This window comes from Oncorhynchus mykiss, chromosome 7 (assembly GCF_057628025.1).
Source record: "Oncorhynchus mykiss isolate SJ-2025 chromosome 7, ASM5762802v1, whole genome shotgun sequence".
NCBI lineage: Eukaryota > Metazoa > Chordata > Actinopteri > Salmoniformes > Salmonidae > Oncorhynchus > Oncorhynchus mykiss.
Genome location: NC_143028.1, coordinates 34,314,956 through 34,328,334, shown reverse-complemented (window position 1 = coordinate 34,328,334; position 13,379 = coordinate 34,314,956). Strand labels below are relative to the sequence as shown.

General features: G+C 40.3%; 1 pseudogene; it reads right to left on the bottom strand.

The window, feature by feature from the left end:
- Positions 1-1,434: 1,434 nt before the first annotated feature.
- LOC149982521 (immunoglobulin-like and fibronectin type III domain-containing protein 1) lies at positions 1,435-11,964 on the bottom strand (annotated as a pseudogene).
- Positions 11,965-13,379: the final 1,415 nt, after the last annotated feature.

Sequence of the window (13,379 nt, the reverse complement as noted above, 5' to 3'; positions counted from 1 at the left end):
ATGACTTTGCATCATCTTAACATCCTTAAATTAAATGATTTACTGGGCACATGACATACCATTAGCTTGTATAACAGTTTAGGATAATTTTACAATTGGCTTATGATCAAGTAGGGATGTGCAGAGTCACCTAACAGTACATGTACTGTATGTGACTATATGTACACATGGCATGGGCAGATGACATCAATAATGATGTCAATATGTAATGCATTATCATACCCAGATGTTGCCTTTTAGCCCCTCGCCCTGTGACCAGGGAATGGACTTACTTGATCTCTCTCAGAGTCCTCCTCTCTTTCCTTCAAGTGTGGTTCTTCTTTTTGAAAAGCAATACACCCTTTACTGGCCTGCCCCTACTTCTCCACCGTGACTGCTGGGGATAGGCTTACTGACATACACAGTACTTATTTGGCACAAGTGCTGCAGGTCTTGAAAAGGAGGTACCAAAGTCAACCAAGAGTTGATGGATAGCTAACTCCTCCCTCGAAACAAAGGTACCTGCTTGACATGGGACCGGGCTCATTCTTACAGAGTACACTTTTAAAAAGAAGTTATAGATGTGACAAACATGAGATTAACTTTCTCAGCAGCAAACATTGAACACTGTCCGGGCATCTCCACATCCTGCATTTTAAAGGTAAGATTCCACTTCTGTTGATGGACCTAGACTGGTTAGTATGCTACTTAAGATAACGTTGGATGTTAAACGGCATGCCAAGGAAAGAGTAAGCATGTAATGATGACCAATTATCATTAATCTGATTTCCCTTGTTTGAGGATGTAGTATCACTCTATTGGAGTTTGTCACTATATGACTAATGAAAAGCTACTTGAAAGACTCTCTTCTTTGAGCAGGATATTTAAATATACAATTTACTAAGTACCTTTGAAGTTAATGAACCACAGCCACACATTTGCAGTTCTCATATGAATGTTTATGCCAGTAAACCATGCAAAGGATTAAACTGTGATCTCTCACTCTGCTTGTTTATACAGTTTTTTTCTAGTTCAAATGTACTCAAAAGCCACTGTAAACAAGAACAGCCTTGCACATGCATAATTTAAATTACCAATCATAACGCTTTCCAATACCAGTATTGCACTTTGATGTGAAAAAAACTACAAACACAACACTGTTCTTGACATGCTTTCAGGCTGCTTTTGATTACTGAAGACCATGGTGTTACATTCCTTAATTGTCTCTCCTTAATCCATAGAGTGATGCATTGTGTTTTACTGAGTTTCGAACATGTGCAGCACCCAGAATGTAGAATATTATCAAATTAAATGTGAAACAGGGAACACTTAACTTGAAAATATACGAATATGTAATTTCTGCACAGAACTACAAAACTGAACAGAAAACAACAGGATTTGTGTTGAGCTATTGAAAAAAAACAAAGGCATGGTTGTCATCTTTTTCATGCTGATCTACTCTGAAAATCAAGAACACAGTAAGGGACTGTTAATAATTCACATTGTGTTAAATGTTTTGGTTTCCATTTCAAATGCATTATTGGCTCTTAAAACACTAGAAGAAATGAGTTGTCTCTCAGATTAGCATTTCAATGTAGTAGAGCAAAACCATTTTCTTTTTATATACCATTGACATTTCGCTTAGTGGAGCACTCTGCCCTGCCAAGGAGGTTCTCTGCAATGATGTTTTACACTCCAGAGTCCTTGGCTCCAACCCTCAGTATGAGCATGGAGCAAACACCATAGGTGTTGGAGATGAGGTCGTTGGTGTTGGTGTTGAGGCTGATATTATTGCGGAACCATGTGACATGGGGTGCTGGGTCCCCTCTCACGGCACAGCTCATAACCTTGTGGAGTAGTGTGCATTTTCAAAGGGACAAGAAACTTGGGAGGTCTAGGTTGCAGGTCTTAGACTGGCATTTCCAGCACAAACTTCTCTGAAAACACAAACACAGAGACGACGTGTACTTTATTAAAGATTAGAAATTTCACACATCTGAATTTGGCACACAGGCTGGACAGAAATTATAGCAGTAGAAAATGTAAATGTCTGCTCACCGTTTGCTGGTCCCAAAAAAGTATCTTTTGATAAAGCTTTAACACGATACAATAATTGTATATTGTTAAAAGTATTTTAAAAGATCACTTTTGTGAGCAGCAAACTGTAGAGAGAATAAAATAGACGGCGAACGTCAAACGTCTGATTTTATGACCCTATGTCCGGATGACGCGTACATGCCCAAATATGGGCATCCGGCCAGGACATCCTTGTGGGAAGGTGTCACGTGGTTATGGCCATATAAGTGCTTTCCCTCCCCACGTGTTAGAGGGTGTGTTATTTTATATCTATATTACATCTATTCCTTTTAAGTTGTCATGATGATTGATGTGTAGGGACCTGGTTGAACTGGGGGGGGGGGGGGGGGGGTGTTTGAACATTTCAAAAAGGATTGCCCCACACCACACCTAGTTTTTTGCCCTTAGGGCTGTTGTCTATGAAGCAGGAATGTCCGGGGATTGTGTTGGCGGCAGATGCATTATAAATAATACCCAGAACAACACATGCGGCCCCAGAACACTAAATAAGATTTTTAAAATAAACACAGATTTTGTGGTCAGCAGTGACCACAAAGCACTGATGACCCTAACAACGGAAGCAGGACTGCGGCTGAAACATTGAGAAAGGGCCAAGTATAAAACAACAATATACGATGCGCCAAAAAAGTGGTTTCTAAGTGTGTATAGAACCCAAATACTGCCCGCAACTGCGCTGAAAGATCAAGTGATGATGTCTAATGGACAGCAATGGGGGTATCAGATTGATTACCTAGCCTGTAGAGTGAAACTCTATACTGTAGCCAAAGGAGAAGAATATACAGACCAGACTTTAGGAGTGGACTACCGGCTTGAAGACTGGCCGTTTTTTCGCAAGGTTGTGTGTCCCGAACAGAGAGTTATCACAAAGGGGTATAACATGTTCACGGGCTACGAGACCCATTGGGAAGGTACCCCTGACTCCTCAGGAAGAGTATTTCACAGGGTGAAAATACAAAGAAAGAATGGACTTCCATGTGGATGCATGGAGTTCTATATCAGCAACGAGGAAACCCGCAACCAAAACATTCGTGATGGTGGCCTGACTGGGGATTTTAGGTTGCGCATGCTTATTCTTTTTAAAAGTTGGGATATAATGGAATTTAAAATGTTAGAGTTGTTGGATGCTCTTTTTGTACAGAGCCAACAGCGGCAGAGCATTGTTCGGCTAAGGAAGTGCATAATATATACGATTCCTGAGGATTATGATTCAAAGGAACCCCAAGAAGGTACATCCTCAGATGTGAGGAGGAGCAAAGGGAAAAGACTGTGGTCCTGCAGGTTTATACCTTCGCTGGTCAGAGCACTGGAGTCTATGGGTCTTGTGCCGTCTATTCCCAGAGTTTACGGGGTAACCGAGGCTTTCCTACATGAACTGAAGGAGGCGATCTACATCCACAAGGAACTCAAAGAAATCCGACACACCCTGGTGGACGACAACAAATACAGGGAAGCTGTGGTGGCTGATGTGATGACTTTCTGACTCAATAAACCACAAGAGACCGAGTGACAATACATATTTGTTATTTAGATGTAAAGCAATGGGTATGTATATGTATACGATGCTAGAGAATAAATACATTTTTTATTTTGAGAGAACTTACAAATGTTATGCATCAAATTATTGAAAATAAAGTGAACAATGTATTGTTCTACGCAACACACAATACCTGGGCTAATGTGGAGCAAATCATGAATTATGTACGACATACGGGCGAGAGTCTACAATGGACACAACTGGTATCCCATCTTGTGGATGATTCTGAAGAACTAGAAACAACTTTGTCTAAGATTTTACTTTATTTGTTTGAAACACCGTTTAATTGTAACATGTATCATATTTGTTGTTTATATACTTACATAGCGGATGTGTGTGTTTTAAAAATTCAGCGAAACAAGCCTATAAATTTAAACCAAATATACAAGGTGTTGCATGCTTGGATCCTTGAGAAAATGGGGACAAGTATCCTGCAACGAATCCTGAATTGTCTGTATACGTAATACTTGAGGTTTGCAAAAAAAAAAATCTAAATTCTAAATGAAATGTTGTCATTATTTGAAAGTGGCTCATTAACGTTATTGTACCTCAGAGGCAAGAAGGATGGCGGAGCAGATGTTGAAAAACATGTATTATACCCCCTCTAACCCTGGGTCTTATGGGGGTAAGGAGCGTTTACAGAGAGCTATAGCCCGAAGAAACAGGTAGCCGGTTAAGCGCTGCTCAAGTGAATGAGTGGTTAGCAGAGCAGGATGCTTATACTCTACATAAACCTGTACGAAAACAATTTCCAAGAAATATAGTTTTTTCTACTCATCCCTTGTCCCAATTTCAGGCGGATCTATGTGACATGCAGGCTCTTGCAGATAAAAATGATGGAAATCGCTACATGCTAACGGTTATAGATATTTTCTCTAAAATAGCATTTGTAAGGGTCTTACAAAATAAGAGCGGGGCAGAGGTGGCCCAGGCCTTTGACTCTATCTTGAAAGAAGAATGAGCTCTCAAGAAAGTGCAGACTGATGGAGGAAAATATTTTTTTAATAATACTTTTCAGAAACTCTTGAAGAAGCACAATATAGTACATTTTGCTACAGGCTCGGATTTGAAAGCTTCAGTTGTTGAACACTTTAACAGAACTCTGAAGGAGCGGGTGTAGCGATATTTTACAGCTCACAACACGCATAGATATATTGATATAGTTCAAGATTTAGTAAAGGGGTACAACAACAAGAGTATACGGATGAAGCCCTCCAAGGTCTCTTCTGAAAACTCTTTTCAAGTCTTTAAAAATCTGTATAATTTATTCCCCCTTCGCCGTAAAGAAAAAAATAGATTTTAAATTCATAGTGGGGGACTTGGTACGTATATCCAAGTTGAGGGGTGTTTTCGACAAAAAATATGAGCAAGGTTACAGCGATGAGGTGTTCACCATTACCAAATGTCTACCGCGCATACCCCCTGTCTACAAGTTAAAAGATTATGACGGGGAGCTTATAGAGGGATCTTTTTATGAGAAGGAATTACAGAAGGTACAGTTGGGTAAAGATAAAGTCTTTCACGTGGGGGAGATTCTAGATCAAAAGAGAGAGAAGGGTAAAAAATGGGTGCTGGTTCGCTGGAGAAACTGTCCCCAAAAGTTAAACAGTTGGGTATTAGAGCACAATGTGTTGGGGGTTAACTTAAACCCTCATGCATGATAAAAATAACATAATTCGCGTGTACACAGGAGTGCATCATGGAACACAACCGCTTCTACCTGACTCTCCTAAGTAATGCGTCTGCACATATACAGTATATTGTAATAATCAGAGTTCGAATTATACAACCAATTTTCCAAAGCCTACACAGTTATCAGAGGCCTGGGAAGTAGGTCTCAGCGAGATTACATACCCCCATAGTTGGTATAATATCAAGGATAAGGACTGTGATTTTTATTGCAAAAGGATATCGGAACCTGCGAAACTTATGAAGCTTAAAAAAGGGTTCTATAGAACCGTCGACAGGATCGTCTCAGAGTTGAATGAACTCCTAACCCTGAACAATATGGAAATACACTTGATCTACAACCCTATACATAAACGTGTACAAATCTCAGGGGATGCTGATGGGGGTATAAATACCCGCGGTAATTTAGTCTACATGTTGGGGATGGATCCCAATAAATGGACGTTTGTGAAAAATAAATTATTCCCATTCCCTGCGGATATACATGCATGATTTTACAAAATATTTGTGTATACCGACATCATATCCTATCAAAGGGTAGGAGACAGTTGTGTGCCCCTCCTGAGAACAGTTCACATAGATGGAAAGGATGGCAAAATGGTCACTGTTAACTACGACAAGCCACACTACGTACCTGTAAGCAAGAAATATATTGAAAACCATTCTGGTTGAGCTTAAAACGGATCAGAACGAAAACATTGAATTTACTTATGGTAAAACGATTGTAAAACTCCACTTTAGACCCACCAAAACCTCTCTACATATATATATTATAAGTATTATATATTTTTATAAACATAATACAAATAAATTAAAAGGGTTATGGACCACAACCAACATCTCGACCCTAACTGCTATTGTCTCACACTATGTTGCTCAAGTGGTAATGGGTTACCCGGCTATTATGGATCCACGACCATGTACGGTTCGGGGATAGGCTGTATATTTCGTAACCTCTTTAGGATGGTTTTACTGTTTATGAAGAGAGGCCTGGCGTGTCAGATTTCAAAAAAAGCTTTACAGTAAAAGCTATCCAAGCGTTTATGTTAGGACATCTCTCTCAGCAGACAAAACATTACAAACAGCTAGCAGCAAAGTAGATTGGTCACGAAAATCAGAAAAGCAATACAATGAATCGCTTATCTTTGATGATCTTCAGATGTTTGCACTCACGAGACTCCCAGTTACACAATAAATGTTCCTTTTGTTCGATAAAGATTATTTTTATATCCAAAAACCTCCATTTGGTTTGTGCGTTTTGTTCAGAAATCCACAGATTCATGCAGGTCATGACGGGCAGACGAAAATTCCAAATAGTATCCGTAAAGTTCGTGGAAACATGTAAAACGTTTTTTATAATCAATCCTCGGGTTGTTTTTACAATAAATAATCGATAATATTTCACCAGACCGTTTTCAATAGTAGAGAGAGAGAAAATGCTTGCTCCAAGCTGTTGTGCATGCAAAACACTGCTGGCACCCAGCCATCGACTGACGCGATGTGATCGTTCTCGCTCATTTTTCAGAATAAAAGCCTGAAACTATGTCTAAAGACTGTTCACACATGTGGAAGCCATAGGGAAAGGAATCTGGTTGATATCCCTTTAAATGGAAGGAAGGCATGCAATGGAACAGGGAGATTTGTTTTTCTTTGGCACTTCCTTGTTGGCTTTCCCTCAGGTTTTCAACTGCAATATCTGTTCTGTTATAGTCACAGACAATATTTTGACATTTTTGGAAACTGTAGAGTGTTTTCTATTCTAATCTTACAATTACAGTGCCTTGCGAAAGTATTCGGCCCCCTTGAACTTTGCGACCTTTTGCCACATTTCAGGCTTCAAACATAAAGATATAAAACTGTATTTTTTTGTAAAGAATCAACAACAAGTGGGACACAATCATGAAGTGGAACGACATTTATTGGATATTTCAAACTTTTTTAACAAATCAAAAACTGAAAAATTGGGCGTGCAAAATTATTCAGCCCCTTTACTTTCAGTGCAGCAAACTCTCCAGAAGTTCAGTGTGGATCTCTGAATGATCCAATGTTGACCTAAATGACTAATGATGATAAATACAATCCACCTGTGTGTAATCAAGTGTCCGTATAAATGCACCTGCACTGTGATAGTCTCAGAGGTCCGTTAAACGCGCAGAGAGCATCATGAAGAACAAGGAACACACCAGGCAGGCAGATACTGTTGTGAAGAAGTTTAAAGCCGGATTTGGATACAAAAAGATTTCCCAAGCTTTAAACATCCCAAGGAGCACTGTGCAAGCGATAATATTGAAATGGAAGGAGTATCAGACCACTGCAAATCTACCAAGACCTGGCCGTCCCTCTAAACTTTCAGCTCATACAAGGAGAAGACTGATCAGAGATGCAGCAAAGAGGCCCATGATCACTCTGGATGAACTGCAGAGATCTACAGCTGAGGTGGGAGACTCTGTCCATAGGACAACAATCAGTCGTATATTGCACAAATCTGGCCTTTATGGAAGAGTGGCAAGAAGAAAGCAATTTCTTAAAGATATCCATAAAAACTGTCGTTTAAAGTTTGCCACAAGCCACCTGGGAGACACACCAAACATGTGGAAGAAGGTGCTCTTGTCAGATGAAACCAAAATTGAACTTTTGGCAACAATGCAAAACATTATGTTTGGCGTAAAAGCAACACAGCTGAACACACCATCCCCACTGTCAAACAGGGTGGTGGCAGCATCATGGTTTGGGCCTGCTTTTCTTCAGCAGGGACAGGGAAGATGGTTAAAATTGATGGGAAGATGGATGGAGCCAAATACAGGACAATTCTGGAAGAAAACCTGATGGAGTCTGCAAAAGACCTGAGACTGGGACGGAGATTTGTCTTCCAACAAGACAATGATCCAAAACATAAAGCAAAATCTACAATGGAATGGTTCAAAAATAAACATATCCAGGTGTTAGAATGGCCAAGTCAAAGTCCAGACCTGAATCCAATTGAGAATCTGTGGAAAGAACTGAAAACTGCTGTTAACAAATGCTCTCCATCCAACCTCACTGAGCTCGAGCTGTTTTGCAAGGAGGAATGGGAAAAAATTTCAGTCTCTCGATGTGCAAAACTGATAGAGACATACCCCAAGCGACTTACAGCTGTAATCGCAGCAAAGGTGGCGCTACAAAGTATTAACTTAAGGGGGCTGAAAAACTTTGCACGCCCAATTTTTCAGTTTTTGATTTGTTAAAAAAGTTTGAAATATCCAATAAATGTCATTCCACTTCATGATTGTGTCCCACTTGTTGTTGATTCTTCACAAAATAAGTTTTATATCTTTATGTTTGAAGCCTGAAATGTGGCAAAAGGTCACAAAGTTCAAGGGGGCCGAATACTTTCGCAAGGCACTGTATATGCATATTCTAGATTCTGGGCCTGAGAAATAGGCAGTTTCATTTGGGTATGTTTTTCATCCTAACATCAAAATACTACCCCCTACACTCAGCAGGTTAATATAGGGTGCACACTTTTTGTTTTTAATGTATAAATATTCTTATGGATTTCATTATTGGACTTACGTCGACAATAGTGTGATGGGGACTGGCTGCATGCATTTTGCTCCGCGGAATCCCCATCTAACGAAGGCTGTTCTAAATAATTTATTCCCTGAAGCAACTGCGTAAAGGACGGATACCCTACAAACATTAGATGATGTAAACATATATTTATCCGATATATATATATATACATTTTAAATTATAAGAATACGTGAATTTGACATATTACCTAAAAAAATTGTTGTCCCCGGTTTAAAAAAACATATAACTCCTGTTTAATATTACAATGATATCCATACAATACCTAACGCCGTCAAATCTAATACATTATTTTCAATAACTCACCGTCAGAAAGCTCCATTAGGACGGATTCACACATGTTCTTTTAGCTGTTCTGGGCTGCTGGCCTTGTCTGGACTTGTGCTTTTACCGTTCTCCGTTCATACAGAGGGGATAGTATCTGTTGTCACTCGCTCCGCGGTCGTGGCTCAAGGGAGAGATATTCTGTAATGATCTTACAGAGCGGGGGTGCCTTTTTTCGGGCGGCATCCCGTATGCAAAAAATGGCCATAGAGTACCTCTGAATGTTTAGAGACCCCAAAACCACAGGTGGTTGTCTCGACATATTCTGTCTGCCGGTATTTCCTTTTGATTTGCTACACCCTCATGGGTAGCAGTTTGGGGGGTGTCCGATATAAATTTATAGACCTGGGTGGGGGGCCGTTTTGTATATGCGCTGATTATAAATACACATATGTTTTAAACCGTAGGAGGTTGTCTCGACAAGATATATTCTGCCGGGGTTGTTTGACTTTTTAGCCTCCCACGTCCGTGGGGGTGAGATAAATACGCATTTGAAAGGCATGTGTGTTAATCAATCGAAAGTGCCAAGCCCTTTTGAAGAAACGCACACACAATCCTAAACAGCCTCACACAGCTTTTTGGTTTCAAATGCCCCATGCAGAGACAAACACCCCCACCCCCTTTTTGTTTTGAAACACACACACATACGCACACACACACACCCCCGTGCACACACAAAATCCTTTTTCTCCAGGACTTGCATGATGATAGAGCTAAAAGACAGAGCCCCTTCGTTAAAGGTGAGATACCTCTTTAAAATAATGTATTTAATTCATAATATTTAGTACAGACCTTTTTAAACATGCTATAATTATTTAAACATTTTTACTATTCCTTTATTAGAGATAAAGGGGCAGTCTACAGGTTTATACACCCGTCAGTTTCCAATTCACCATCGTCAAGACTGACTCTCTTGCTCGCAGGATATCCCACACACGCTCCGTCAAGGCTCCGTAAGTTTTCACTCCAGGGATAGATCAAACGTCAGGCATGTAAACCTTAGGTTTGTCTTAAAGATAGAAGTGGCCAGCGCTGTAATTGTTCACGATTTTAGAAAAGACTGTCCAGCTTATTTATCAGGGTTATGAATACAGGGTAATCAATCCATTTAAAGCTAAACACTGGCATTAAAAAGTGTACATCCTTGCAGGCTTTGGAAAATACATATGAACTGACAGACTTCGTCGCATTGGTACTATCATATTGTTCACATGCTAAAATTGTCACTTTGGAGTTGGGGCTATACACCATTGAAGAGATCCTTATGGCTTTCAAATCACTGTGCCCGCACACAAGCTCTTCCAATGCATAGCCAGGCAGGTTTGAACCACTCAGGGCCTGTTCAATTTGACAGAGCGCTAGCCGTATCTTAAGCCATTCTCTCATACGCAGGAGAAAAACTTTCGGGTTTTGCATGATAAAGGGGTTTGAGACCACTGTCTGTGAAAATCTTCACAGTTGAATCCTCAGGTTGGAACATGTAAGTCCATCACTCGTATCCAAAACTCCCTTAAAACATCCAGTGGCCCCATAAAACTTCCTCAGTGCCTTTTATCATTGGGTTCGTGACAAGAGACGCGTAGCACCCTGATAATTGGCCTTTGAGACATCATTTTCTGTTTAATGTTCTGGGTTTTATTTTTAAAATCTTGTTTAGTGTTCTGGGGCCACATGTGTTGTTCTGGGTCTTGTTTATAATGCATCTGCCGCCAACACAATCCCAACCCCGGACATTCCTTTTTCATAGACAACAACCCCAAGGGCAATAAAATAGGTGGGGTGTGGGGCCATCCTCTTTGAAATGTTCAAACACATCCCCCCCAGTTCAACCAGGTCCCTACACATCAATCATCATGACAACTTCAAAGGAATAGATGCAATATAGATATCAAATAACACACCCTCTAATACGTGACAACAGGATGCACTTATATGGCCATAACTACGTGACACCTTCCCACAAGGATGTCGTGGCCGGATGCCCATATTTGGGCATATACGTGTCATCCGGACATAGGGTCATAAAATCAGACTTTATTCTCTCTAACTGTGAACTGAGCAGAAAACTGTGAATTTACACCAGTCTCATGCCTTTCATAGCACATGGACACTGCAAGGACTGGCTCAGAATTCACAATGAAGAGTGACACAAACAGACCTCTTTTGCCTGTGATTTCCCATTTTAGTGATTCAGAGGGTTTAGAAGAGCCCATGTCAATTTTAGCACACAGAACTGGTACTCTCTGCCAGGCATGATGTTACAGGCTGTGAACTTGTTGTTAAATATGCGGTCTGCCACTGTGTGCCATGTTCTCTTGCTTGAGTCTCGTTTAGACACCAGGTAATGCAGCCTGTCGTCCCTCTTCTCATCAGGAGATGGCGTCCAGGAGACGGTCACTGTGCCCTGTATGTTCTCATCTACCTCCACAGGACCGCTAGGCTTGGGCTCATCTAGATCGTACCACAAATACTTGTGTGATTAATGATCAACACTGGATCGCAACTGCTTTAAACTTGGTTGTTTACAGAACCACTGTCAGCCGTTTTATCAGCATCTCACCTGTGACTCTGGTCTCAATGCAGAATGTCTCTTGGCCAACGATATTATTGATGAGAATGGTGTCGATTCCTGTATCTGATCGCTCTGAAGATCGAAAGTTGGGATCCCCCTTCAGCATTGCTGATGGTAACCCATTTGGACACAGGTACAGTGGTTCCTCCTTTAAAAGTTGTGAGCTTGCACCGTGGAACTTAGAGGTACCCAGCGCCATGGCTTCATTGCTCCAGACAACCACAAGGGGGAGATAGAGCACTCATTAAGCATTTGGGTCTCAAGGTTTTTATATGACCAATCATATTGAGTGGTTCCAATGACGAATTAGCTAGCTAACTATTTATTTGCTTATTGTGTAGTGGAGGATAAAAATAACTGTATGCCTATAGATGTGTAACTACCTACAGTATGTAGCCGATCTGTGTATGGACCCTAAAACATTAGGTTCTGAACTAATATTCATACCAATCTATGAACCTCAGCTATCATATTTGTTGTAACAACTGTATGTCTGAATGGCATTAATGAAGACTATGGATAGAGTAGAGTATAATAACTTTATTGTGCCAAGGATGCAAGTCCTATATTCATGTACTGCAGTTATTACCACGCATGAGATTCCCACATTGTAAACTGTACATTGAATATATTCACTGATCATGTATTCTTCCTTGGCAAATAAAGGTGTGGTTCAGGTATGAATATCTGAGACATTCTTTTTCAGTCATTTCAAACTCCATTGATTGAATGAGGCTGTGTATGCATGTATGTATTACAATTATACACTTCAACAGTGTTTACCACTCCTGCTCCTGGGACATCAATGATTACACATAGTAACTATGCAATAGACAAAAAACATGTTTAAGTAAAGGCTGATTTGTATTTTATATATACAGAAAACAAAACTATGCATATCTAACTCCCTACATCTGCATTAATCTGAGGACACAGTTTAGTATTTCAATGAGATACTTAATTTCAACCAGTGGAGAATGTGAAACACTTTATTGAAAGAAGCTCATTATCCAGGTGTTATAAATACATAATACATGCATTATAATTATGATAATTATATTATTATATTATAAATACAATCTGTACTTCAATGCACATATGGTGTGCATTAGAAATCGAGGAAGAAAGACGAGGTGGGGAGAGAGGTGTAGAACACAGAAAGGGAAAGCGGTAAGAACAGCGGAAGAAAGCATATGATTAATGAATTACAGTGCTACCCTAATATTCTCTCAGTTTATCACAATTGCGGTGTCTCCTAACCAGCCTTGGGCCCCCAGTTGGCCCGAAGGTTACCTTAAGAGCGGGTGAGGTGGCGATGACGGGATGGCTTCCTCTCTCACATCAAAACATACCTGCAGATGAGACGCAAATGGGTAGAGAGAGAGCATGATTAAGCCTTGTTTTTTTTATTCTAACACATTGTCATCATAATCATCAGGAGGGGAAATGCAAAACTGACCTTGGATTATTAACTCTGGGACTACTACATCTCTGTCTGTATTTCAATGTAAAGCATCTCTTTAATAATGCTTCCTGTTGACCCGAACAAGTGACATCACACCTATGATCATGCTGTGCCCTCTGTGTCAGCCAGTTCAGATGCGGGAGGGGTTC